The sequence below is a fragment of the Siphateles boraxobius genome, unplaced genomic scaffold (assembly GCF_051911475.1).
Source record: "Siphateles boraxobius isolate OS27281-9 unplaced genomic scaffold, OSU_SipBor_1 77, whole genome shotgun sequence".
NCBI classification, from domain to species: domain Eukaryota; kingdom Metazoa; phylum Chordata; class Actinopteri; order Cypriniformes; family Leuciscidae; genus Siphateles; species Siphateles boraxobius.
In genome coordinates this window covers 6,464,079-6,488,165 of record NW_027509205.1, presented here as the reverse complement: position 1 = coordinate 6,488,165, position 24,087 = coordinate 6,464,079, and the positions used below count along the sequence as shown (strand labels likewise).

General features: G+C 47.5%; 12 non-coding genes and 2 pseudogenes across 12 annotated transcripts; all 14 read left to right on the top strand.

The window, feature by feature from the left end:
- Positions 1 to 6,090: 6,090 nt before the first annotated feature.
- LOC143727334 (U2 spliceosomal RNA) lies at positions 6,091 to 6,268 on the top strand (annotated as a pseudogene).
- Positions 6,269 to 6,702: 434 nt separating this feature from the next.
- On the top strand, positions 6,703 to 6,866 carry LOC143726844 (U1 spliceosomal RNA). Its single transcript, XR_013199071.1, has one exon. It is a non-coding gene; the product is annotated as a U1 spliceosomal RNA (small nuclear RNA).
- A 6,596-nt stretch (positions 6,867 to 13,462) lies between these two features.
- Positions 13,463 to 13,640, top strand: LOC143727333 (U2 spliceosomal RNA; annotated as a pseudogene).
- Positions 13,641 to 14,074: 434 nt separating this feature from the next.
- LOC143726843 (U1 spliceosomal RNA) lies at positions 14,075 to 14,238 on the top strand. The gene has a single exon (XR_013199070.1). It is a non-coding gene; the product is annotated as a U1 spliceosomal RNA (small nuclear RNA).
- A 1,129-nt stretch (positions 14,239 to 15,367) lies between these two features.
- On the top strand, positions 15,368 to 15,558 carry LOC143727172 (U2 spliceosomal RNA). Its single transcript, XR_013199379.1, has one exon. It is a non-coding gene; the product is annotated as a U2 spliceosomal RNA (small nuclear RNA).
- A 434-nt stretch (positions 15,559 to 15,992) lies between these two features.
- On the top strand, positions 15,993 to 16,156 carry LOC143726842 (U1 spliceosomal RNA). Its single transcript, XR_013199069.1, has one exon. It is a non-coding gene; the product is annotated as a U1 spliceosomal RNA (small nuclear RNA).
- A 1,128-nt stretch (positions 16,157 to 17,284) lies between these two features.
- Positions 17,285 to 17,475, top strand: LOC143727171 (U2 spliceosomal RNA). The gene has a single exon (XR_013199378.1). It is a non-coding gene; the product is annotated as a U2 spliceosomal RNA (small nuclear RNA).
- Positions 17,476 to 17,909: 434 nt separating this feature from the next.
- Positions 17,910 to 18,073, top strand: LOC143726840 (U1 spliceosomal RNA). Its single transcript, XR_013199067.1, has one exon. It is a non-coding gene; the product is annotated as a U1 spliceosomal RNA (small nuclear RNA).
- A 1,128-nt stretch (positions 18,074 to 19,201) lies between these two features.
- On the top strand, positions 19,202 to 19,392 carry LOC143727170 (U2 spliceosomal RNA). The gene has a single exon (XR_013199377.1). It is a non-coding gene; the product is annotated as a U2 spliceosomal RNA (small nuclear RNA).
- A 434-nt stretch (positions 19,393 to 19,826) lies between these two features.
- Positions 19,827 to 19,990, top strand: LOC143726839 (U1 spliceosomal RNA). Its single transcript, XR_013199066.1, has one exon. It is a non-coding gene; the product is annotated as a U1 spliceosomal RNA (small nuclear RNA).
- Positions 19,991 to 21,118: 1,128 nt separating this feature from the next.
- LOC143727169 (U2 spliceosomal RNA) lies at positions 21,119 to 21,309 on the top strand. Its single transcript, XR_013199376.1, has one exon. It is a non-coding gene; the product is annotated as a U2 spliceosomal RNA (small nuclear RNA).
- Positions 21,310 to 21,743: 434 nt separating this feature from the next.
- On the top strand, positions 21,744 to 21,907 carry LOC143726838 (U1 spliceosomal RNA). Its single transcript, XR_013199065.1, has one exon. It is a non-coding gene; the product is annotated as a U1 spliceosomal RNA (small nuclear RNA).
- Positions 21,908 to 23,035: 1,128 nt separating this feature from the next.
- Positions 23,036 to 23,226, top strand: LOC143727168 (U2 spliceosomal RNA). The gene has a single exon (XR_013199375.1). It is a non-coding gene; the product is annotated as a U2 spliceosomal RNA (small nuclear RNA).
- A 434-nt stretch (positions 23,227 to 23,660) lies between these two features.
- Positions 23,661 to 23,824, top strand: LOC143726837 (U1 spliceosomal RNA). Its single transcript, XR_013199064.1, has one exon. It is a non-coding gene; the product is annotated as a U1 spliceosomal RNA (small nuclear RNA).
- The last annotated feature ends 263 nt before the right edge of the window (positions 23,825 to 24,087 follow it).

Here is a 24,087-nt window from a genome sequence, read left to right as displayed (position 1 = left end):
GTATGTCGACAGTTTTAGCAGACGTAATCCACTTGGATCAAGCATGCGGCAATCAGACTCCAGGGAATCTTTCTGCACCGGTTTGGGTCAGATCGGGCGAAAGACCTAGGACTAGTGTGCAAAAGTAGCTTTTTCACAAAATCCCAAATACCCGAAAATCTCGCCAGCGCAACCATCGAATCCGAGGCCTGCGTCTTGTTCGGCCCGAGCCAAGGATTCCGGTGATGTAAGACACTTGGGTCTGCGACGGACGGTTCAGGAGTTACGAGGCATTTCGTACTTCTGATCGCTGCAGCGCCACCTTGGGGCCGATTGGGCCGAGCCTTGGTGATGTTGTAGACCGGGCGGGTACTACCATCCCTCAAGAGTTTCAAGTCTCTTCGACGTACGCTTTGGTCTGCCCGCTCACTTTTAGGGCAGAATGTTTGTTGGTCCAAAATCCCAGGTTGCACTCCAAAGTGTCGTGTTGTGCGCTCTGCTGTGATCCATTTTCGGTGTCAACAGTCAAGCTGAGCTTGTATTGCTGTGAGCTGAGCTTGTTTGCTGGCGACCTTTAGACCCTCTCGCCACGGCCCAGGTGGGCGTGGCCTTTGACGGCTCCCCCGCCTCTGCGTCATTGTGTCATCGCTTCTCGGCCTTTTGGCTAAGATCAAGTGTCTGGTCCTAGGGTAGAGACAGCGATCGCCTCTTGGAGGTTTTTCCGGCTTGGGTCCTTCAGTGACTTGAGCCCCAAACTTTTGAGAGGTACATTGATCCAGCTGCTTTTATTCCGGTTCTGTTTTAAGGTAAGACCTTTTTATCTATTTATTTATTTATTTATTGTTTTTTAAAGTTTTAGGCTGTTGGTGTCTCCACCATGTCGGCTGCCCGTGCCGGCATGAGGAGGCACCACAGCGTGCGTTTTTTATTCAAAGAAGTTGAGGGGAAGCTCCTGGGGATGTCACGTCTTGACTTCTCCAGGAAGCTGATCCAAAAAACTCTAAATTTTAAACCTGATGATCTGAATTGCATCGTGACTCTGCCCCTGAACAAAGGATTTGATGTTAGTTTTAGAGCGGTTTCCCACCTGAATGATTTCTGGCACAGATTTGAAGTAGCTAAATCCCAGCTGTCCATGTTTACTGTTGAAAAGCTCTCTGACAACACACTTAAAACTGTGATTGTTAGAATGTTTAATGAGACAGTGACTGGGGAGGACATTTGTGTCTGGCTGGGCAGATTTTGCACAGTTCGAAGCCAGCCAGGCAAGGTTTTAGATGAGGATGGTATTTGGACATGCTCCTGGCGAATTCCCATTAAACAATGGGAAGACGCTGGGGGCTACCAGGGCCTGAAGCATCTGCCTTCTATGATTGTGTTGGGTGAGAACAGAGGCTACATTCACTACCAGGGTATGCCCAAATTATGTAGAAAATGTGGAAAGTTTGGGCACTTAGCTGAAGCATGCCAGGAAATGATATGTGGGAAATGCAGAGAAATTGGTCATACTTTTGAAGAGTGTACCAATGGCAGGCGGTGCAACCTCTGTGGGGAGTCATCCCATCTCTACAGAGATTGCCCTAAAAGTTTTGCCAACAAACTGAAAGGCAACAAAATGGCCGCCCCACATGTGGAACAAACAAAAGAGCAAAGGAAGGAGGAGGCGGTCCCTGAGGTTTTGGCGGGAAATTCTATTTCCCAGCCAGCCTCAGGGAGTGGGCAGGAGGAAGGAAGTGGGGCGGCCACAGGGGCGGAGTCAAGTTTTAACAGCGAACAGAGTGAGGAAGCCGTTCCCCAACAAGAGAGAAGTGAAAACAAAATGGAGGAGGAGGAGGAGGATGCAACGGCTTCCTCACTCTACACCGTATCGGAGGTTAGTGTGGTGGATAGTGGGGGTGAATCCGAGGGTTCACTCCCCAATGCTCAGGTGCAAAAAAGGTCTGCGAGATCTCCTCTGCTTCAAACAGAGGAGAAAAGGCTGCGGGCATCGCATCGGCTAGATAGTTCCTCTTCGTTAGATCTAGACCGTATGTGGCCCGCAGAATCTCCCAATGAAGTCTCCTTTTTGCACGTTAAGCTTAGAACATCGTCACCGAAGGAGCCACAAGAGGTTCTCTCTGTGGACTCTGAGGCGGCGAGCATTTGCCCTCCTGATCCCAGTTTTTCTGGGGAAAAGGAGAAGCAAGTGCTACATGACATAACATGATTTTAATGTAACTTTCTGCAGTCTTTTGGTTTTATCCTTCTATTAATGCTTGTATTTTTAACCATACTGCTCATGGCCCTCACTATCTCTACAATCAATGTGAGAAGTGTGAGGTCTACTTTGCGAGCACAGAGTGTGTTATCCTTTTTAAAAACTTTTAAGTCAGATGTGTTTTTATTGCAAGAATGTGGTTTGCCCTTTTTAACAAATTACAGGAAGTGGGAGGAGATTTGGACCCCAGGATTTTCCATTTGGAGTGGGTCCAATTTTAACAAAAATGACGGTGTTGCTATTTTAATAAAAAATCCCAACCTTTTGGTGAAGGGCAGCACTGTGGTGAGGGACGGGCGGGCAATTTTAGCAAATCTGACTTTTTTAGGTAAGGATCTTAACATTTTAAATATGTATGGTTTTACTGAAAAAAATAACAGGTATGAGCTTTTAGAAGACTTGCAACCCCACATGCTAGGCAGGGCTCCCCTAGTGGTAGCAGGGGATTTTAATTGTGTATTATCAAAAAAGGACAGAAGGAGGGTAGGAGAGGATTTTAAGGTCGACAAGACATCGGTTTTATTACAAAATATAGTCAAAGATTTTAAGTTAGTTGACTGTTTTAAAACAATGCATCAAAGAGAGGAAGGCTTCACCTGGTTCAGTGGTGACGGTGCCAGAGCCTCTCGAATTGACTATATTTTTACCAGGGACCTCCCGCCGACCGATGCTACATTGACCCCCCTCTTTTTTTCCGACCACATGATGCTGTCTTGCACTCTTTCACTCCCCACGGGTGTGACTGCAGGGGGAGGGCTGTGGAAGCTGAACTGTTCCCTATTAGAGGACAAGGAAGTGGTTAGTGAGTATAGGGAGCAGTTCAGCCAATGGCAGACCCTCCAGGACTTTTACGACTCACGTGCACAGTGGTGGGAGATGGTGAAACAAAGGACAGGACGGTTTTTTAAACAAATTGGAAAAGAAAAAAAGAATAAAGAAAAAAGACGCATGATGGGGTTGCAAAAAAGACTGCAGAGATATTTTAACCTTTTAAACAATGGATTGGATTTTACAAATGAAATAAAAGAAGTAAAGAAAGAAATGTCAGATCTGTCTGAAACAAAGAGCAAAGGTGTCATTTTAAGATGTAGAGAAAGGGAGTTAGAGGAAGGAGAGAAGTGTACCAGGTATTTTTTTAAAAAGACAATAGCTCGGGGAGGGTCGATCAATATTTTAAAAACTTTTAGAGGGGGGGAAGTAAATACAACTGACCTGATTTTAGGGGAAATTGAAAGTTTTTACAGTAATTTATACGGCACTAAAGAGGTACACAATGGCATCTTAGAGGAAGTTTTAGGGTTTTTAGATGAAAAAGTTAAGAGTCCAGATGTGCTTTTATCCCAGGATTTTAATCTTTTAGAATTGGAAAAAGCTTTAAAGGGTTTTAAGAAGGGGAAGTCCCCGGGCATGGACGGACTCCCCTTTGAGTTTTATCTGACTTTCTGGGACATTTTAGCACATGACTTACTTACAGTTTTTAAAGAATTTGAGACTCTTGACAGACTTCCAGACAGCTTTAGAGTAGGGATAGTTACATTACTGTACAAAAAAGGAGACAAGACTGACTTGAGAAACTGGCGACCAATCACTCTTTTAAATTATGATTGTAAACTTTTTAGTAAGATTTTAGCTACACGCATGTCGACTGTTTTAGAGGACGTAATCCACCTGGATCAAGCTTGCGCTGTGCCCGGCAGGAAGATCACGGACAGCCTGGTACTGATCAGAGACGCCATCTGTTATGCGAGAGACAGAAACATTAGGCTTGTAGTCCTAAATTTAGACTTTGAAAAAGCTTTTGATCGGGTCTCGCACCAGTACCTCCTTCAGGTACTGCAAAAAATGGGCTTTCCAGAGAGGTTTATAGCTTGGGTGGGACTGCTGTATGAGGGCTTAAGCAGCAAATTTCTTGCAAATGGGCATCTTTCCAAAGCTGTAAATATCCACAGCGGTGTCCGTCAGGGGTGTCCTTTATCTCCCCTTCTGTATGTGGCTTGTATTGAGCCACTGGCACAGATCTTGAGAAGGGATAAATGGATTAAAGGACTAGATATCCCAGGAACTGGTGGACTGACGGCGACCTGCGTTTTATATATGGATGACGTGACCCTTTTAGCGACTGACTTTTTATCAGTACGAAGAGCAATGGACTTGACTGACTGGTACGGTCGGGCCTCGGGCGCCAAGCTTAACAGGAGTAAGTCCGAGGCCCTGCTCTTCGGGCCGTGGGGCGACGTGGACACAGGAGGACTAGATTTGGATTTTAAAGAAAAGGATTTGAAAATTTTAGGAGTAAAATTTGACAGGGAGGGTGGAGGACCAGGAAACTGGACTGACATGTTAGGGAAAGTCAGACAAAGACTGGGCTTTTGGGGACTAAGACAACTGACGTTAGAAGGCAAGATTTTAATTTTTAAAGCAGTGATTTTACCACTAATTTTACTTGTCTGTTCCGTTTTTAGTCCCCCAAGACGATTCCTGGCTAAGTTGGAGAGGGCGGTATTTTATTTCCTGTGGGGGTCCAAGTGGGAACGAATCAAGAGGGAGGTCGTTAAAAAGAAAAAAGAGAATGGCGGGAAAGGCCTCCCAGACCCCCACCTGTTTTTAGGCAGCCGCTTTGCCGCCCTCCATATCCAGTATGCACTGACCCCATCCAGAGAACACAAGACAGCAGCCATGACCCGATTCTGGATGGGGTCATACCTAAGAAGTTTGAAAATTTTACCCATTGATCTTAAAAGTCCAGTGTCTTTTAATTTGTCAAAAGAGCATAGTTTCATTAAGAAATTTTTAAAGAAATATCTTTTAGAAACAAATGATGCCACTGTTTTAACTAATCACAAGTCTCTCGTCTCTCTTGTGCAGGATCGAGAATCGGTGAGTCCAGTTCCAGGCCTCACACTAGGTGAGGCCAAAGACGTTTGGAGGAACGCAGCCCACCCAGCTCTCCAGAACAGGCTTAAGGACCTGTCGTGGATGGTGGCTCATGAGATCCTCCCGGTCAGGGCGGTCATGCACTCCAGAGGCATGGCCAAAAACTCCACCTGCCCACGGTCCGGATGTGGTTCCCCGGAGACCGTTCAACATCTGCTCTGGGAGTGCGGCGCTGCGCGGGACCTGTGGGCCAAGACAGGCCCCCTGTTTTTCCCGTGCCTGCCAGCGGGTGGGGCCCAGGTGGACTATAAGCTCGCCATCCTGGGGGTGGGTCAGGGCTTGAAGGAGTTGACACCACCAACGTTTGCCTCGCTCTGGCTCACCCTCAACCACATCAAGGATGCCATCTGGGTCACCAGAAACCTGCTGGTGGGGAAACGCGTGACGGTCCCCCTCCACGCGTGCGAGCAGAGGATAACATCAACGCTGCAGGGTGGGCCGCACGTCGTTATTCGGATGGGGGGGCCGAGGTCACACGGAGAAGGTCCCGGCCGCCACCGTACCTGGCCGCCCGTAGATGCACCCTCACCACTCTGGCTACGGGAACAGCGGGCCAGCGGGCCGGAGGAGAGGGGATCTCCGCTGGGCACTGGAAGCGAGGAGTCTGGGGCCTGTTCTGGAGACCTGGAGTGAATGGACATTCTTGATAGGGACTCACCCTCGATCCTGTACAAGAGATGTTTTATTTGGCATATTTTATTGTTTTATTGTTTTATATTTGCATTCCTATTTTATTTTAATCCATTTTACCTTTACTTTAAAACAACACACAACATACATGGACTTTTACACAACACATCAACATAACTGATTTTTAACTGTAACTTATGTCCTTTTTGTTGTTTTAAGATATGTGCAAAAATGTGATTTTATAAGGAAAAAATGGATATTGAAAGAATGGAATGAAACAATGTGACAATAAACTTTTTTCGAAAGAAAAAAAAATCTGTTCTTATCAGTTTAATATCTGATACGTGCCCTACCCGGGCACCATATATTAAATTGATTTTTGGAACTGGGAGATGGAAGAGGGGCTTGCTCCGTCCACTCCACGCATCGACCCGGTATTGCAGTACTTCTGGGAACGGTGCACCCCCAAAAACTGTGTTCAATGAAAGAGATGTTTTAGTCTTGTGTGGCAGCAGGTGTTAATGGAAGTAACGTATATTGCTGTGTATGGGTGCTTTAAAGGTGTTGTAGGTGATCATATGCTATACAGGTAATGGTGGTGTGAGAGGGAAAAAAAAACAACAACTCTGTTCTTATCTCGTTTAACATCTGATTCGTCCACTATCCGGTGGCCGCGTATGAAATTGATTTTTGGCTCATGGATCCGGAGCATGAAAACAACATCATCCACAACAACAACAGCAAAAGAGCCCGACTCTGCAGGTTTTTGATGTCTCTCTCTTATCTCTTGGAGTTTTTACGAATGAGCTGATGAGTTGAATCAGGTGTGTGTTTGATTGTCCGACCGTTGGTGAGGATTGCGGAGAGGGACACGGTGCCTCTGACGGGAGGCCTGGGAATTCATACTTACCTGGCAGGGGAGACACCATGATCAGGAAGGTGGTTCACCCAGGGCGAGGCTCGGCCATTGCACTCCGGTTGTGCTGACCCCTGCGAATTCCCCAAATGTGGGAATCTCGACTGCATAATTTATGGTAGTGGGGGACTGCGTTCGCGCTCTCCCCTGGACACACTGGTTAAAAGAGCAGATTGTTCGAGTTCCTCTTCTTCTGGTAGTTAACGACCTAGGAAGTCCAGGGAATTGAACTGCAGTGGTTGATCGAGAGATGTAAAACTCTCAACCTAGGACCAGTCTGCAAAAGTAGGGCTGTTTTTTAGTTTTTTTTTTTCATCATTCTTCAAATAATCTCCATTATTCAACCAGCGCTTTTATTGGCAGCAGTGGTCCTAGAAGCAAAGTTGTTCCGAATGAGGAGTTCTATCATGTGGTATGAATACCTTGTGCATGTGTGAAAAATCACCTGACATACAGTCGCCTATGGCCGTATTCATGTTGTTGTTTTTACTGTTTACAGCGCCACCAAGTGGCCAGTCGCCACATCCCTTTTCACCTGAGCACAGGCTGAGCCCGTGCACAGGTGTACCGACTTGGGTGTAATTGTCTCATTCCGTTGGAGAGTTATGGCCATTTAAGTAAAGCCCGCCTCGCCCACTCCCAACGTTTTGGCGTCCCGTCGCCAACGTGAATCGAAATTCCGACTTTTTTCCCCATCGCTGTCGGCAATCAGACTCCAGGGAATCTTTCTGCACCGGTTTTGGTCAGATCGGGCGAAAGACCTAGGACTAGTGTGCAAAAGTAGCTTTTTCACAAAATCCCAAATACCCGAAAATCTCGCCAGCGCAACCATCGAATCCGAGGCCTGCGTCTTGTTCGGCCCGAGCCAAGGATTCCGGTGATGTAAGACACTTGGGTCTGCGACGGACGGTTCAGGAGTTACGAGGCATTTCGTACTTCTGATCGCTGCAGCGCCACCTTGGGGCCGATTGGGCCGAGCCTTGGTGATGTTGTAGACCGGGCGGGTACTACCATCCCTCAAGAGTTTCAAGTCTCTACGACGTACGCTTTGGTCTGCCCGCTCACTTTTAGGGCAGAATGTTTGTTGGTCCAAAATCCCAGGTTGCACTCCAAAGTGTCGTGTTGTGCGCTCTGCTGTGATCCATTTTCGGTGTCAACAGTCAAGCTGAGCTTGTATTGCTGTGAGCTGAGCTTGTTTGCTGGCGACCTTTAGACCCTCTCGCCACGGCCCAGGTGGGCGTGGCCTTTGACGGCTCCCCCGCCTCTGCGTCATTGTGTCATCGCTTCTCGGCCTTTTGGCTAAGATCAAGTGTCTGGTCCTAGGGTAGAGACAGCGATCGCCTCTTGGAGGTTTTTCCGGCTTGGGTCCTTCAGTGACTTGAGCCCCAAACTTTTGAGAGGTACATTGATCCAGCTGCTTTTATTCCGGTTCTGTTTTAAGGTAAGACCTTTTTATCTATTTATTTATTTATTTATTGTTTTTTAAAGTTTTAGGCTGTTGGTGTCTCCACCATGTCGGCTGCCCGTGCCGGCATGAGGAGGCACCACAGCGTGCGTTTTTTATTCAAAGAAGTTGAGGGGAAGCTCCTGGGGATGTCACGTCTTGACTTCTCCAGGAAGCTGATCCAAAAAACTCTAAATTTTAAACCTGATGATCTGAATTGCATCGTGACTCTGCCCCTGAACAAAGGATTTGATGTTAGTTTTAGAGCGGTTTCCCACCTGAATGATTTCTGGCACAGATTTGAAGTAGCTAAATCCCAGCTGTCCATGTTTACTGTTGAAAAGCTCTCTGACAACACACTTAAAACTGTGATTGTTAGAATGTTTAATGAGACAGTGACTGGGGAGGACATTTGTGTCTGGCTGGGCAGATTTTGCACAGTTCGAAGCCAGCCAGTCAAGGTTTTAGATGAGGATGGTATTTGGACATGCTCCTGGCGAATTCCCATTAAACAATGGGAAGACGCTGGGGGCTACCAGGGCCTGAAGCATCTGCCTTCTATGATTGTGTTGGGTGAGAACAGAGGCTACATTCACTACCAGGGTATGCCCAAATTATGTAGAAAATGTGGAAAGTTTGGGCACTTAGCTGAAGCATGCCAGGAAATGATATGTGGGAAATGCAGAGAAATTGGTCATACTTTTGAAGAGTGTACCAATGGCAGGCGGTGCAACCTCTGTGGGGAGTCATCCCATCTCTACAGAGATTGCCCTAAAAGTTTTGCCAACAAACTGAAAGGCAACAAAATGGCCGCCCCACATGTGGAACAAACAAAAGAGCAAAGGAAGGAGGAGGCGGTCCCTGAGGTTTTGGCGGGAAATTCTATTTCCCAGCCAGCCTCAGGGAGTGGGCAGGAGGAAGGAAGTGGGGCGGCCACAGGGGCGGAGTCAAGTTTTAACAGCGAACAGAGTGAGGAAGCCGTTCCCCAACAAGAGAGAAGTGAAAACAAAATGGAGGAGGAGGAGGAGGATGCAACGGCTTCCTCACTCTACACCGTATCGGAGGTTAGTGTGGTGGATAGTGGGGGTGAATCCGAGGGTTCACTCCCCAATGCTCAGGTGCAAAAAAGGTCTGCGAGATCTCCTCTGCTTCAAACAGAGGAGAAAAGGCTGCGGGCATCGCATCGGCTAGATAGTTCCTCTTCGTTAGATCTAGACCGTATGTGGCCCGCAGAATCTCCCAATGAAGTCTCCTTTTTGCACGTTAAGCTTAGAACATCGTCACCGAAGGAGCCACAAGAGGTTCTCTCTGTGGACTCTGAGGCGGCGAGCATTTGCCCTCCTGATCCCAGTTTTTCTGGGGAAAAGGAGAAGCAAGTGCTACATGACATAACATGATTTTAATGTAACTTTCTGCAGTCTTTTGGTTTTATCCTTCTATTAATGCTTGTATTTTTAACCATACTGCTCATGGCCCTCACTATCTCTACAATCAATGTGAGAAGTGTGAGGTCTACTTTGCGAGCACAGAGTGTGTTATCCTTTTTAAAAACTTTTAAGTCAGATGTGTTTTTATTGCAAGAATGTGGTTTGCCCTTTTTAACAAATTACAGGAAATGGGAGGAGATTTGGACCCCAGGATTTTCCATTTGGAGTGGGTCCAATTTTAACAAAAATGACGGTGTTGCTATTTTAATAAAAAATCCCAACCTTTTGGTGAAGGGCAGCACTGTGGTGAGGGACGGGCGGGCAATTTTAGCAAATCTGACTTTTTTAGGTAAGGATCTTAACATTTTAAATATGTATGGTTTTACTGAAAAAAATAACAGGTATGAGCTTTTAGAAGACTTGCAACCCCACATGCTAGGCAGGGCTCCCCTAGTGGTAGCAGGGGATTTTAATTGTGTATTATCAAAAAAGGACAGAAGGAGGGTAGGAGAGGATTTTAAGGTCGACAAGACATCGGTTTTATTACAAAATATAGTCAAAGATTTTAAGTTAGTTGACTGTTTTAAAACAATGCATCAAAGAGAGGAAGGCTTCACCTGGTTCAGTGGTGACGGTGCCAGAGCCTCTCGAATTGACTATATTTTTACCAGGGACCTCCCGCCGACCGATGCTACATTGACCCCCCTCTTTTTTTCCGACCACATGATGCTGTCTTGCACTCTTTCACTCCCCACGGGTGTGACTGCAGGGGGAGGGCTGTGGAAGCTGAACTGTTCCCTATTAGAGGACGAGGAAGTGGTTAGTGAGTATAGGGAGCAGTTCAGCCAATGGCAGACCCTCCAGGACTTTTACGACTCACGTGCACAGTGGTGGGAGATGGTGAAACAAAGGACAGGACGGTTTTTTAAACAAATTGGAAAAGAAAAAAAGAATAAAGAAAAAAGACGCATGATGGGGTTGCAAAAAAGACTGCAGAGATATTTTAACCTTTTAAACAATGGATTGGATTTTACAAATGAAATAAAAGAAGTAAAGAAAGAAATGTCAGATCTGTCTGAAACAAAGAGCAAAGGTGTCATTTTAAGATGTAGAGAAAGGGAGTTAGAGGAAGGAGAGAAGTGTACCAGGTATTTTTTTAAAAAGACAATAGCTCGGGGAGGGTCGATCAATATTTTAAAAACTTTTAGAGGGGGGGAAGTAAATACAACTGACCTGATTTTAGGGGAAATTGAAAGTTTTTACAGTAATTTATACGGCACTAAAGAGGTACACAATGGCATCTTAGAGGAAGTTTTAGGGTTTTTAGATGAAAAAGTTAAGAGTCCAGATGTGCTTTTATCCCAGGATTTTAATCTTTTAGAATTGGAAAAAGCTTTAAAGGGTTTTAAGAAGGGGAAGTCCCCGGGCATGGACGGACTCCCCTTTGAGTTTTATCTGACTTTCTGGGACATTTTAGCACATGACTTACTTACAGTTTTTAAAGAATTTGAGACTCTTGACAGACTTCCAGACAGCTTTAGAGTAGGGATAGTTACATTACTGTACAAAAAAGGAGACAAGACTGACTTGAGAAACTGGCGACCAATCACTCTTTTAAATTATGATTGTAAACTTTTTAGTAAGATTTTAGCTACACGCATGTCGACTGTTTTAGAGGACGTAATCCACCTGGATCAAGCTTGCGCTGTGCCCGGCAGGAAGATCACGGACAGCCTGGTACTGATCAGAGACGCCATCTGTTATGCGAGAGACAGAAACATTAGGCTTGTAGTCCTAAATTTAGACTTTGAAAAAGCTTTTGATCGGGTCTCGCACCAGTACCTCCTTCAGGTACTGCAAAAAATGGGCTTTCCAGAGAGGTTTATAGCTTGGGTGGGACTGCTGTATGAGGGCTTAAGCAGCAAATTTCTTGCAAATGGGCATCTTTCCAAAGCTGTAAATATCCACAGCGGTGTCCGTCAGGGGTGTCCTTTATCTCCCCTTCTGTATGTGGCTTGTATTGAGCCACTGGCACAGATCTTGAGAAGGGATAAATGGATTAAAGGACTAGATATCCCAGGAACTGGTGGACTGACGGCGACCTGCGTTTTATATATGGATGACGTGACCCTTTTAGCGACTGACTTTTTATCAGTACGAAGAGCAATGGACTTGACTGACTGGTACGGTCGGGCCTCGGGCGCCAAGCTTAACAGGAGTAAGTCCGAGGCCCTGCTCTTCGGGCCGTGGGGCGACGTGGACACAGGAGGACTAGATTTGGATTTTAAAGAAAAGGATTTGAAAATTTTAGGAGTAAAATTTGACAGGGAGGGTGGAGGACCAGGAAACTGGACTGACATGTTAGGGAAAGTCAGACAAAGACTGGGCTTTTGGGGACTAAGACAACTGACGTTAGAAGGCAAGATTTTAATTTTTAAAGCAGTGATTTTACCACTAATTTTACTTGTCTGTTCTGTTTTTAGTCCCCCAAGACGATTCCTGGCTAAGTTGGAGAGGGCGGTATTTTATTTCCTGTGGGGGTCCAAGTGGGAACGAATCAAGAGGGAGGTCGTTAAAAAGAAAAAAGAGAATGGCGGGAAAGGCCTCCCAGACCCCCACCTGTTTTTAGGCAGCCGCTTTGCCGCCCTCCATATCCAGTATGCACTGACCCCATCCAGAGAACACAAGACAGCAGCCATGACCCGATTCTGGATGGGGTCATACCTAAGAAGTTTGAAAATTTTACCCATTGATCTTAAAAGTCCAGTGTCTTTTAATTTGTCAAAAGAGCATAGTTTTATTAAGAATTTTTTAAAGAAATATCTTTTAGAAACAAATGATGCCACTGTTTTAACTAATCACAAGTCTCTCGTCTCTCTTGTGCAGGATCGAGAATCGGTGAGTCCAGTTCCAGGCCTCACACTAGGTGAGGCCAAAGACGTTTGGAGGAACGCAGCCCACCCAGCTCTCCAGAACAGGCTTAAGGACCTGTCGTGGATGGTGGCTCATGAGATCCTCCCGGTCAGGGCGGTTATGCACTCCAGAGGCATGGCCAAAAACTCCACCTGCCCACGGTCCGGATGTGGTACCCCGGAGACCGTTCAACATCTGCTCTGGGAGTGCGGCGTTGCGCGGGACCTGTGGGCCAAGACAGGCCCCCTGTTTTTCCCGTGCCTGCCAGCGGGTGGGGCCCAGGTGGACTATAAGCTCGCCATCCTGGGGGTGGGTCAGGGCTTGAAGGAGTTGACACCACCAACGTTTGCCTCGCTCTGGCTCACCCTCAACCACATCAAGGATGCCATCTGGGTCACCAGAAACCTGCTGGTGGGGAAACGCGTGACGGTCCCCCTCCACGCGTGCGAGCAGAGGATAACATCAACGCTGCAGGGTGGGCCGCACGTCGTTATTCGGATGGGGGGGCCGAGGTCACACGGAGAAGGTCCCGGCCGCCACCGTACCTGGCCGCCCGTAGATGCACCCTCACCACTCTGGCTACGGGAACAGCGGGCCAGCGGGCCGGAGGAGAGGGGATCTCCGCTGGGCACTGGAAGCGAGGAGTCTGGGGCCTGTTCTGGAGACCTGGAGTGAATGGACATTCTTGATAGGGACTCACCCTCGATCCTGTACAAGAGATGTTTTATTTGGCATATTTTATTGTTTTATTGTTTTATATTTGCATTCCTATTTTATTTTAATCCATTTTACCTTTACTTTAAAACAACACACAACATACATGGACTTTTACACAACACATCAACATAACTGATTTTTAACTGTAACTTATGTCCTTTTTGTTGTTTTAAGATATGTGCAAAAATGTGATTTTATAAGGAAAAAATGGATATTGAAAGAATGGAATGAAACAATGTGACAATAAACTTTTTTCGAAAGAAAAAAAAATCTGTTCTTATCAGTTTAATATCTGATACGTGCCCTACCCGGGCACCATATATTAAATTGATTTTTGGAACTGGGAGATGGAAGAGGGGCTTGCTCCGTCCACTCCACGCATCGACCCGGTATTGCAGTACTTCTGGGAACGGTGCACCCCCAAAAACTGTGTTCAATGAAAGAGATGTTTTAGTCTTGTGTGGCAGCAGGTGTTAATGGAAGTAACGTATATTGCTGTGTATGGGTGCTTTAAAGGTGTTGTAGGTGATCATATGCTATACAGGTAATGGTGGTGTGAGAGGGAAAAAAAAACAACAACTCTGTTCTTATCTCGTTTAACATCTGATTCGTCCACTATCCGGTGGCCGCGTATGAAATTGATTTTTGGCTCATGGATCCGGAGCATGAAAACAACATCATCCACAACAACAACAGCAAAAGAGCCCGACTCTGCAGGTTTTTGATGTCTCTCTCTTATCTCTTGGAGTTTTTACGAATGAGCTGATGAGTTGAATCAGGTGTGTGTTTGATTGTCCGACCGTTGGTGAGGATTGCGGAGAGGGACACGGTGCCTCTGACGGGAGGCCTGGGAATTCATACTTACCTGGCAGGGGAGACACCATGATCAGGAAGGTGGTTCACCCAGGGCGAGGCTCGGCCATTGCACTCCGGTTGTGCTGACCCCTGCGAATTCCCCAAATGTGGGAATCTCGACTGCATAATTTATGGTAGTGGGGGACTGCGTTCGCGCTCTCCCCTGGACACACTGGTTAAAAGAGCAGATTGTTCGAGTTCCTCTTCTTCTGGTAGTTAACGACCTAGGAAGTCCAGGGAATTGAACTGCAGTGGTTGATCGAGAGATGTAAAACTCTCAACCTAGGACCAGTCTGCAAAAGTAGGGCTGTTTTTTAGTTTTTTTTTTTCATCATTCTTCAAATAATCTCCATTATTCAACCAGCGCTTTTATTGGCAGCAGTGGTCCTAGAAGCAAAGTTGTTCCGAATGAGGAGTTCTATCATGTGGTATGAATACCTTGTGCATGTGTGAAAAATCACCTGACATACAGTCGCCTATGGCCGTATTCATGTTGTTGTTTTTACTGTTTACAGCGCCACCAAGTGGCCAGTCGCCACATCCCTTTTCACCTGAGCACAGGCTGAGCCCGTGCACAGGTGTACCGACTTGGGTGTAATTGTCTCATTCCGTTGGAGAGTTATGGCCATTTAAGTAAAGCCCGCCTCGCCCACTCCCAACGTTTTGGCGTCCCGTCGCCAACGTGAATCGAAATTCCGACTTTTTTCCCCATCGCTGTCGGCAATCAGACTCCAGGGAATCTTTCTGCACCGGTTTGGGTCAGATCGGGCGAAAGACCTAGGACTAGTGTGCAAAAGTAGCTTTTTCACAAAATCCCAAATACCCGAAAATCTCGCCAGCGCAACCATCGAATCCGAGGCCTGCGTCTTGTTCGGCCCGAGCCAAGGATTCCGGTGATGTAAGACACTTGGGTCTGCGACGGACGGTTCAGGAGTTACGAGGCATTTCGTACTTCTGATCGCTGCAGCGCCACCTTGGGGTCGATTGGGCCGAGCCTTGGTGATGTTGTAGACCGGGCGGGTACTACCATCCCTCAAGAGTTTCAAGTCTCTACGACGTACGCTTTGGTCTGCCCGCTCACTTTTAGGGCAGAATGTTTGTTGGTCCAAAATCCCAGGTTGCACTTCAAAGTGTCGTGTTGTGCGCTCTGCTGTGATCCATTTTCGGTGTCAACAGTCAAGCTGAGCTTGTATTGCTGTGAGCTGAGCTTGTTTGCTGGCGACCTTTAGACCCTCTCGCCACGGCCCAGGTGGGCGTGGCCTTTGACGGCTCCCCCGCCTCTGCGTCATTGTGTCATCGCTTCTCGGCCTTTTGGCTAAGATCAAGTGTAGTATCTGTTCTTATCAGTTTAATATCTGATACGTGCCCTACCCGGGCACCATATATTAAATTGATTTTTGGAACTGGGAGATGGAAGAGGGGCTTGCTCCGTCCACTCCACGCATCGACCCGGTATTGCAGTACTTCTGGGAACGGTGCACCCCCAAAAACTGTGTTCAATGAAAGAGATGTTTTAGTCTTGTGTGGCAGCAGGTGTTAATGGAAGTAACGTATATTGCTGTGTATGGGTGCTTTAAAGGTGTTGTAGGTGATCATATGCTATACAGGTAATGGTGGTGTGAGAGGGAAAAAAAAACAACAACTCTGTTCTTATCTCGTTTAACATCTGATTCGTCCACTATCCGGTGACCGCGTATGAAATTGATTTTTGGCTCATGGATCCGGAGCATGAAAACAACATCATCCACAACAACAACAGCAAAAGAGCCCGACTCTGCAGGTTTTTGATGTCTCTCTCTTATCTCTTGGAGTTTTTACGAATGAGCTGATGAGTTGAATCAGGTGTGTGTTTGATTGTCCGACCGTTGGTGAGGATTGCGGAGAGGGACACGGTGCCTCTGACGGGAGGCCTGGGAATTCATACTTACCTGGCAGGGGAGACACCATGATCAGGAAGGTGGTTCACCCAGGGCGAGGCTCGGCCATTGCACTCCGGTTGTGCTGACCCCTGCGAATTCCCCAAATGTGGGAATCTCGACTGCATAATTTATGGTAGTGGGGGACTGCGTTCGCGCTCTCCCCTGGACACACTGGTTAAAAGAGCAGATTGTTCGAGTTCCTCTTCTTCTGGTAGTTAACGACCTAGGAAGTCCAGGGAATTGAACTGCAGTGGTTGATCGAGAGATGTAAAACTCTCAACCTAGGACCAGTCTGCAAAAGTAGGGCTGTTTTTTAGTTTTTTTTTTCATCATTCTTCAAATAATCTCCATTATTCAACCAGCGCTTTTATTGGCAGCAGTGGTCCTAGAAGCAAAGTTGTTCCGAATGAGGAGTTCTATCATGTGGTATGAATACCTTGTGCATGTGTGAAAAATCACCTGACATACAGTCGCCTATGGCCGTATTCATGTTGTTGTTTTTACTGTTTACAGCGCCACCAAGTGGCCAGTCGCCACATCCCTTTTCACCTGAGCACAGGCTGAGCCCGTGCACAGGTGTACCGACTTGGGTGTAATTGTCTCATTCCGTTGGAGAGTTATGGCCATTTAAGTAAAGCCCGCCTCGCCCACTCCCAACGTTTTGGCGTCCCGTCGCCAACGTGAATCGAAATTCCGACTTTTTTCCCCATCGCTGTCGGCAATCAGACTCCAGGGAATCTTTCTGCACCGGTTTGGGTCAGATCGGGCGAAAGACCTAGGACTAGTGTGCAAAAGTAGCTTTTTCACAAAATCCCAAATACCCGAAAATCTCGCCAGCGCAACCATCGAATCCGAGGCCTGCGTCTTGTTCGGCCCGAGCCAAGGATTCCGGTGATGTAAGACACTTGGGTCTGCGACGGACGGTTCAGGAGTTACGAGGCATTTCGTACTTCTGATCGCTGCAGCGCCACCTTGGGGTCGATTGGGCCGAGCCTTGGTGATGTTGTAGACCGGGCGGGTACTACCATCCCTCAAGAGTTTCAAGTCTCTACGACGTACGCTTTGGTCTGCCCGCTCACTTTTAGGGCAGAATGTTTGTTGGTCCAAAATCCCAGGTTGCACTTCAAAGTGTCGTGTTGTGCGCTCTGCTGTGATCCATTTTCGGTGTCAACAGTCAAGCTGAGCTTGTATTGCTGTGAGCTGAGCTTGTTTGCTGGCGACCTTTAGACCCTCTCGCCACGGCCCAGGTGGGCGTGGCCTTTGACGGCTCCCCCGCCTCTGCGTCATTGTGTCATCGCTTCTCGGCCTTTTGGCTAAGATCAAGTGTAGTATCTGTTCTTATCAGTTTAATATCTGATACGTGCCCTACCCGGGCACCATATATTAAATTGATTTTTGGAACTGGGAGATGGAAGAGGGGCTTGCTCCGTCCACTCCACGCATCGACCCGGTATTGCAGTACTTCTGGGAACGGTGCACCCCCAAAAACTGTGTTCAATGAAAGAGATGTTTTAGTCTTGTGTGGCAGCAGGTGTTAATGGAAGTAACGTATATTGCTGTGTATGGGTGCTTTAAAGGTGTTGTAGGTGATCATATGCTATACAGGTAATGGTGGTGTGAGAGGGAAAAAAAAACAACAACTCTGTTCTTATCTCGTTTAACATCTGATTCGTCCACTATCCGGTGACCGCGTATGAAATTGATTTTTGGCTCATGGATCCGGAGCATGAAAACAACATCATCCACAACAACAACAGCAAAAGAGCCCGACTCTGCAGGTTTTTGATGTCTCTCTCTTATCTCTTGGAGTTTTTACGAATGAGCTGATGAGTTGAATCAGGTGTGTGTTTGATTGTCCGACCGTTGGTGAGGATTGCGGAGAGGGACACGGTGCCTCTGACGGGAGGCCTGGGAATTCATACTTACCTGGCAGGGGAGACACCATGATCAGGAAGGTGGTTCACCCAGGGCGAGGCTCGGCCATTGCACTCCGGTTGTGCTGACCCCTGCGAATTCCCCAAATGTGGGAATCTCGACTGCATAATTTATGGTAGTGGGGGACTGCGTTCGCGCTCTCCCCTGGACACACTGGTTAAAAGAGCAGATTGTTCGAGTTCCTCTTCTTCTGGTAGTTAACGACCTAGGAAGTCCAGGGAATTGAACTGCAGTGGTTGATCGAGAGATGTAAAGCTCTCAACCTAGGACCAGTCTGCAAAAGTAGGGCTGTTTTTTAGTTTTTTTTTTCATCATTCTTCAAATAATCTCCATTATTCAACCAGCGCTTTTATTGGCAGCAGTGGTCCTAGAAGCAAAGTTGTTCCGAATGAGGAGTTCTATCATGTGGTATGAATACCTTGTGCATGTGTGAAAAATCACCTGACATACAGTCGCCTATGGCCGTATTCATGTTGTTGTTTTTACTGTTTACAGCGCCACCAAGTGGCCAGTCGCCACATCCCTTTTCACCTGAGCACAGGCTGAGCCCGTGCACAGGTGTACCGACTTGGGTGTAATTGTCTCATTCCGTTGGAGAGTTATGGCCATTTAAGTAAAGCCCGCCTCGCCCACTCCCAACGTTTTGGCGTCCCGTCGCCAACGTGAATCGAAATTCCGACTTTTTTCCCCATCGCTGTCGGCAATCAGACTCCAGGGAATCTTTCTGCACCGGTTTGGGTCAGATCGGGCGAAAGACCTAGGACTAGTGTGCAAAAGTAGCTTTTTCACAAAATCCCAAATACCCGAAAATCTCGCCAGCGCAACCATCGAATCCGAGGCCTGCGTCTTGTTCGGCCCGAGCCAAGGATTCCGGTGATGTAAGACACTTGGGTCTGCGACGGACGGTTCAGGAGTTACGAGGCATTTCGTACTTCTGATCGCTGCAGCGCCACCTTGGGGTCGATTGGGCCGAGCCTTGGTGATGTTGTAGACCGGGCGGGTACTACCATCCCTCAAGAGTTTCAAGTCTCTACGACGTACGCTTTGGTCTGCCCGCTCACTTTTAGGGCAGAATGTTTGTTGGTCCAAAATCCCAGGTTGCACTTCAAAGTGTCGTGTTGTGCGCTCTGCTGTGATCCATTTTCGGTGTCAACAGTCAAGCTGAGCTTGTATTGCTGTGAGCTGAGCTTGTTTGCTGGCGACCTTTAGACCCTCTCGCCACGGCCCAGGTGGGCGTGGCCTTTGACGGCTCCCCCGCCTCTGCGTCATTGTGTCATCGCTTCTCGGCCTTTTGGCTAAGATCAAGTGTAGTATCTGTTCTTATCAGTTTAATATCTGATACGTGCCCTACCCGGGCACCATATATTAAATTGATTTTTGGAACTGGGAGATGGAAGAGGGGCTTGCTCCGTCCACTCCACGCATCGACCCGGTATTGCAGTACTTCTGGGAACGGTGCACCCCCAAAAACTGTGTTCAATGAAAGAGATGTTTTAGTCTTGTGTGGCAGCAGGTGTTAATGGAAGTAACGTATATTGCTGTGTATGGGTGCTTTAAAGGTGTTGTAGGTGATCATATGCTATACAGGTAATGGTGGTGTGAGAGGGAAAAAAAAACAACAACTCTGTTCTTATCTCGTTTAACATCTGATTCGTCCACTATCCGGTGACCGCGTATGAAATTGATTTTTGGCTCATGGATCCGGAGCATGAAAACAACATCATCCACAACAACAACAGCAAAAGAGCCCGACTCTGCAGGTTTTTGATGTCTCTCTCTTATCTCTTGGAGTTTTTACGAATGAGCTGATGAGTTGAATCAGGTGTGTGTTTGATTGTCCGACCGTTGGTGAGGATTGCGGAGAGGGACACGGTGCCTCTGACGGGAGGCCTGGGAATTCATACTTACCTGGCAGGGGAGACACCATGATCAGGAAGGTGGTTCACCCAGGGCGAGGCTCGGCCATTGCACTCCGGTTGTGCTGACCCCTGCGAATTCCCCAAATGTGGGAATCTCGACTGCATAATTTATGGTAGTGGGGGACTGCGTTCGCGCTCTCCCCTGGACACACTGGTTAAAAGAGCAGATTGTTCGAGTTCCTCTTCTTCTGGTAGTTAACGACCTAGGAAGTCCAGGGAATTGAACTGCAGTGGTTGATCGAGAGATGTAAAGCTCTCAACCTAGGACCAGTCTGCAAAAGTAGGGCTGTTTTTTAGTTTTTTTTTTCATCATTCTTCAAATAATCTCCATTATTCAACCAGCGCTTTTATTGGCAGCAGTGGTCCTAGAAGCAAAGTTGTTCCGAATGAGGAGTTCTATCATGTGGTATGAATACCTTGTGCATGTGTGAAAAATCACCTGACATACAGTCGCCTATGGCCGTATTCATGTTGTTGTTTTTACTGTTTACAGCGCCACCAAGTGGCCAGTCGCCACATCCCTTTTCACCTGAGCACAGGCTGAGCCCGTGCACAGGTGTACCGACTTGGGTGTAATTGTCTCATTCCGTTGGAGAGTTATGGCCATTTAAGTAAAGCCCGCCTCGCCCACTCCCAACGTTTTGGCGTCCCGTCGCCAACGTGAATCGAAATTCCGACTTTTTTCCCCATCGCTGTCGGCAATCAGACTCCAGGGAATCTTTCTGCACCGGTTTGGGTCAGATCGGGCGAAAGACCTAGGACTAGTGTGCAAAAGTAGCTTTTTCACAAAATCCCAAATACCCGAAAATCTCGCCAGCGCAACCATCGAATCCGAGGCCTGCGTCTTGTTCGGCCCGAGCCAAGGATTCCGGTGATGTAAGACACTTGGGTCTGCGACGGACGGTTCAGGAGTTACGAGGCATTTCGTACTTCTGATCGCTGCAGCGCCACCTTGGGGTCGATTGGGCCGAGCCTTGGTGATGTTGTAGACCGGGCGGGTACTACCATCCCTCAAGAGTTTCAAGTCTCTACGACGTACGCTTTGGTCTGCCCGCTCACTTTTAGGGCAGAATGTTTGTTGGTCCAAAATCCCAGGTTGCACTTCAAAGTGTCGTGTTGTGCGCTCTGCTGTGATCCATTTTCGGTGTCAACAGTCAAGCTGAGCTTGTATTGCTGTGAGCTGAGCTTGTTTGCTGGCGACCTTTAGACCCTCTCGCCACGGCCCAGGTGGGCGTGGCCTTTGACGGCTCCCCCGCCTCTGCGTCATTGTGTCATCGCTTCTCGGCCTTTTGGCTAAGATCAAGTGTAGTATCTGTTCTTATCAGTTTAATATCTGATACGTGCCCTACCCGGGCACCATATATTAAATTGATTTTTGGAACTGGGAGATGGAAGAGGGGCTTGCTCCGTCCACTCCACGCATCGACCCGGTATTGCAGTACTTCTGGGAACGGTGCACCCCCAAAAACTGTGTTCAATGAAAGAGATGTTTTAGTCTTGTGTGGCAGCAGGTGTTAATGGAAGTAACGTATATTGCTGTGTATGGGTGCTTTAAAGGTGTTGTAGGTGATCATATGCTATACAGGTAATGGTGGTGTGAGAGGGAAAAAAAAACAACAACTCTGTTCTTATCTCGTTTAACATCTGATTCGTCCACTATCCGGTGACCGCGTATGAAATTGATTTTTGGCTCATGGATCCGGAGCATGAAAACAACATCATCCACAACAACAACAGCAAAAGAGCCCGACTCTGCAGGTTTTTGATGTCTCTCTCTTATCTCTTGGAGTTTTTACGAATGAGCTGATGAGTTGAATCAGGTGTGTGTTTGATTGTCCGACCGTTGGTGAGGATTGCGGAGAGGGACACGGTGCCTCTGACGGGAGGCCTGGGAATTCATACTTACCTGGCAGGGGAGACACCATGATCAGGAAGGTGGTTCACCCAGGGCGAGGCTCGGCCATTGCACTCCGGTTGTGCTGACCCCTGCGAATTCCCCAAATGTGGGAATCTCGACTGCATAATTTATGGTAGTGGGGGACTGCGTTCGCGCTCTCCCCTGGACACACTGGTTAAAAGAGCAGATTGTTCGAGTTCCTCTTCTTCTGGTAGTTAACGACCTAGGAAGTCCAGGGAATTGAACTGCAGTGGTTGATCGAGAGATGTAAAGCTCTCAACCTAGGACCAGTCTGCAAAAGTAGGGCTGTTTTTTAGTTTTTTTTTTCATCATTCTTCAAATAATCTCCATTATTCAACCAGCGCTTTTATTGGCAGCAGTGGTCCTAGAAGCAAAGTTGTTCCGAATGAGGAGTTCTATCATGTGGTATGAATACCTTGTGCATGTGTGAAAAATCACCTGACATACAGTCGCCTATGGCCGTATTCATGTTGTTGTTTTTACTGTTTACAGCGCCACCAAGTGGCCAGTCGCCACATCCCTTTTCACCTGAGCACAGGCTGAGCCCGTGCACAGGTGTACCGACTTGGGTGTAATTGTCTCATTCCGTTGGAGAGTTATGGCCATTTAAGTAAAGCCCGCCTCGCCCACTCCCAACGTTTTGGCGTCCCGTCGCCAACGTGAATCGAAATTCCGACTTTTTTCCCCATCGCTGTCGGCAATCAGACTCCAGGGAATCTTTCTGCACCGGTTTGGGTCAGATCGGGCGAAAGACCTAGGACTAGTGTGCAAAAGTAGCTTTTTCACAAAATCCCAAATACCCGAAAATCTCGCCAGCGCAACCATCGAATCCGAGGCCTGCGTCTTGTTCGGCCCGAGCCAAGGATTCCGGTGATGTAAGACACTTGGGTCTGCGACGGACGGTTCAGGAGTTACGAGGCATTTCGTACTTCTGATCGCTGCAGCGCCACCTTGGGGTCGATTGGGCCGAGCCTTGGTGATGTTGTAGACCGGGCGGGTACTACCATCCCTCAAGAGTTTCAAGTCTCTACGACGTACGCTTTGGTCTGCCCGCTCACTTTTAGGGCAGAATGTTTGTTGGTCCAAAATCCCAGGTTGCACTTCAAAGTGTCGTGTTGTGCGCTCTGCTGTGATCCATTTTCGGTGTCAACAGTCAAGCTGAGCTTGTATTGCTGTGAGCTGAGCTTGTTTGCTGGCGACCTTTAGACCCTCTCGCCACGGCCCAGGTGGGCGTGGCCTTTGACGGCTCCCCCGCCTCTGCGTCATTGTGTCATCGCTTCTCGGCCTTTTGGCTAAGATCAAGTGTAGTATCTGTTCTTATCAGTTTAATATCTGATACGTGCCCTACCCGGGCACCATATATTAAATTGATTTTTGGAACTGGGAGATGGAAGAGGGGCTTGCTCCGTCCACTCCACGCATCGACCCGGTATTGCAGTACTTCTGGGAACGGTGCACCCCCAAAAACTGTGTTCAATGAAAGAGATGTTTTAGTCTTGTGTGGCAGCAGGTGTTAATGGAAGTAACGTATATTGCTGTGTATGGGTGCTTTAAAGGTGTTGTAGGTGATCATATGCTATACAGGTAATGGTGGTGTGAGAGGGAAAAAAAAACAACAACTCTGTTCTTATCTCGTTTAACATCTGATTCGTCCACTATCCGGTGACCGCGTATGAAATTGATTTTTGGCTCATGGATCCGGAGCATGAAAACAACATCATCCACAACAACAACAGCAAAAGAGCCCGACTCTGCAGGTTTTTGATGTCTCTCTCTTATCTCTTGGAGTTTTTACGAATGAGCTGATGAGTTGAATCAGGTGTGTGTTTGATTGTCCGACCGTTGGTGAGGATTGCGGAGAGGGACACGGTGCCTCTGACGGGAGGCCTGGGAATTCATACTTACCTGGCAGGGGAGACACCATGATCAGGAAGGTGGTTCACCCAGGGCGAGGCTCGGCCATTGCACTCCGGTTGTGCTGACCCCTGCGAATTCCCCAAATGTGGGAATCTCGACTGCATAATTTATGGTAGTGGGGGACTGCGTTCGCGCTCTCCCCTGGACACACTGGTTAAAAGAGCAGATTGTTCGAGTTCCTCTTCTTCTGGTAGTTAACGACCTAGGAAGTCCAGGGAATTGAACTGCAGTGGTTGATCGAGAGATGTAAAGCTCTCAACCTAGGACCAGTCTGCAAAAGTAGGGCTGTTTTTTAGTTTTTTTTTTCATCATTCTTCAAATAATCTCCATTATTCAACCAGCGCTTTTATTGGCAGCAGTGGTCCTAGAAGCAAAGTTGTTCCGAATGAGGAGTTCTATCATGTGGT